Source organism: Eutrema salsugineum, unplaced genomic scaffold (assembly GCF_000478725.1).
Source record: "Eutrema salsugineum unplaced genomic scaffold, Eutsalg1_0 scaffold_4, whole genome shotgun sequence".
Lineage (NCBI taxonomy): Eukaryota > Viridiplantae > Streptophyta > Magnoliopsida > Brassicales > Brassicaceae > Eutrema > Eutrema salsugineum.
This window is the reverse complement of record NW_006256686.1, coordinates 7,831,415-7,833,968: the sequence shown is the minus strand read 5'-3', so window position 1 is coordinate 7,833,968 and position 2,554 is coordinate 7,831,415. Positions and strand designations below refer to the sequence as shown.

The 2,554-nt window shown below is 42.2% G+C and overlaps 1 non-coding gene across 1 annotated transcript; it reads left to right on the top strand.

Moving 5' to 3' along the window:
• Window positions 1-1,806: 1,806 nt before the first annotated feature.
• Window positions 1,807-1,913, top strand: LOC112084885. The gene has a single exon (XR_002898541.1). It is a non-coding gene; the product is annotated as a small nucleolar RNA R71 (small nucleolar RNA).
• Window positions 1,914-2,554: the final 641 nt, after the last annotated feature.

The following is a 2,554-nucleotide window of genomic DNA, read 5'->3' as shown; positions in this document are numbered from 1 at the left end:
TGAAACTAAAAGAAAAAAGAAAACGTAAGTGTAATAAGAAAAAGAAAACTAAAAGAAAAAGTACCTAAATAGGTTGCCTTTGTTTTAAGTCGTTTATCTCGACTTAGGCAAGAAAGATCAGGCTGATGTAAACGGCACTCCACTTGATATGCCTTTAACTATTCTGGTCGCTAGAGGTTTAGCTTCTTCTCCTTGAGGCGCCAGCTTCTTTCCTTTATTTTTCTTCCGGACTTTAACTTTGTTTAAAACCCTTTTTGTGTTCTCGATCATCTCCTGGATTCGGTCCTCACTAGTCTATGTTGCATCTGGTGGGATGATGATCTTGATCTTTGCAAAAGCTCTTGGTTTCTCCTTTTCCTTCTCTTTTGGCCGATTTCCCTTACTCGGAAAATCGTCTAAGACGTCGGATAAAACTTTCTGCGATCTATATTGAGGAAAACAGCATGCCGGTTTGCATGATCAATTGCTGCTCCTACAGTAGCCAAAACTGGTCTTCCGAATATGAGTGGTCTCTCCTTGTCTTGATCCATTTCCAGAACTTGGAAATCTGCTGGAACAATCTTGTCCCCTACTAGAACTTGTAGATCATGAATCGCCCCTTCAGTATATTTTTGAGATGAATCTCCAAAGATAACCTTGACCGTCGATGTCTTCGTAGTCCTTATGCCCAATTTTTTGGCAAATGTCTTTGACATGACGTTGACATTGGCTCCAGAATCGCATAGACAGTCTGTGAACTTGATTCCTGAAATGACACATTAGAAAATAAAACGTCCCGGGTCGTCGGCTTTTGTAAGCCTTTGAATCGGGGAACGTTGAGGTACCTTAAATGGTGGTTGTTTGGCATCGATATCCTTGTAGAGTGGAACAAAGGTTGATTTTTTTCATCTTTTCCATTGGTTTTGGATTCTTCTTCAGGGAACGTGGTTATTGTATTGCAGAATCTCTTGGGATTATCTTCTACTCTTCCGGGAAGAGCTCCATTTTGTCTCTTCATAGAATCGGCTGTTTGGGCAACTTGGACGTCTAGCTTTTTGACGTGCAAAGATAAAGCTTCAAACTTCCCGTTCAGGTCATTGTACATGCAGTCAACCTTCACGTTAATGTCTTTAGCTGATTTCTCATTTGTCATAACGAGCTGTTGGATAGACTGCTCAAGTCTTCCGATTTGCGAAGCTAGCTGGTTCGCTGTGACTCCTTGCTGTTGTAAAAATTGATTGTTAAAACCCGTACCTTGATAGTTATATGGCTGTCGCGGCTGATAAGCTCCTGTTCCTCCGAAATTTCCACCTTGGAACTTGTTTTGGAAGGATTTCTGCTGCGGTGGGTAGTACTGGTCTTGAGATTCTCCACATTTGGATTGCGGTAAGAGAGATTGTTGTAATTTTCATTCCAGAAGTTGTTGTTGAAACCATTGTTCAAACGATTAGGATATGGTGCTTGTGCTCCTACATAGTTCACTTCTTCTTCTTGAAAGGCTGGATTAATGTGATCTATATCACAAGGTCCTTCGTCTTCTGCGCCATTGTTGGTCTCACAAGCATGGATTGGGCGATTGTTGTTTTTCAAGAGCTGGCTCATCATATTCTTCAACTCGGTTATCTCCTTGTTGTCTGTTCCGGTTGGCTTTGTCGAGCGATCATACTCCGGACAATCATTGCTATTGGCTTGGGCTAAATTTTCGATGAGGGCTCTTCCTTGTGATATCGTCTTTTGTCCAAAATCTCCATAGCTAGCCGTATCAAGAGAAATTTTGTATTTTGGTTGCAAACTCGGTAAAATGTGCTCAACAGGCTTGATCCGGGAAATCCATGGTGAGGGCAGTCACGTTCATATTCTTTAAAACGTTCCCAGGCTTCATAGGAAGGTTATGTCGGTCCCTGCTGGAAACTTGAGATCTTGGTTCTCAGCAAATTCGACCTTGACTTAGTGTAGAAGTGGTTCAGAAAAGCAGTTTTACATTCTTCCCAATTAGTGATCGATCCTGCAGGCAAAGATTTTAACCAACGGTGAGCTTTATCTGCTAATGAAAAAGGGAACAACTTACACTTTAAGTAGTCTGCGGGAACTTGGTTTACCTGCAGGTTTCTTCAAAGAGCTCGATATGGTCCATTGGATGTTCAGAAGGAACTCCATGGAATTGGTTTTTTTCACCAAAGAGATGATTTGAGGCTTGACTTCAAACTCTTTCCGGTTCGGGAATGGTACTTGGATTGCAGATCGATTCTGAAAATTTTGAGTGGGTGCGTCGAAATCAGCTATGCGATGGTTCCTAGCTTGTCTTCGGTGTTGATTTGCTTGCTGAACAGGTCGGTTAATGCGTCCATTCGGCTGCATCTCCTGGTTGTTACCAGCGGCTGCATTGATAGGTGAATTGAGGTCTTCGCGTTCTTCTCTTTCTTGATTTTGAAGATTTACTGGAGGAATGTCATCCTCTTATCCATCTTGTCAACCCTGGTCACCTTCTCTGTGATCGTTTTCTTCATTTTCACCATGTTTGGACCCTTCTTGGTCCATGTTTAGAGTTCGGTTAACAGGATCTCCAGGCTGGTCG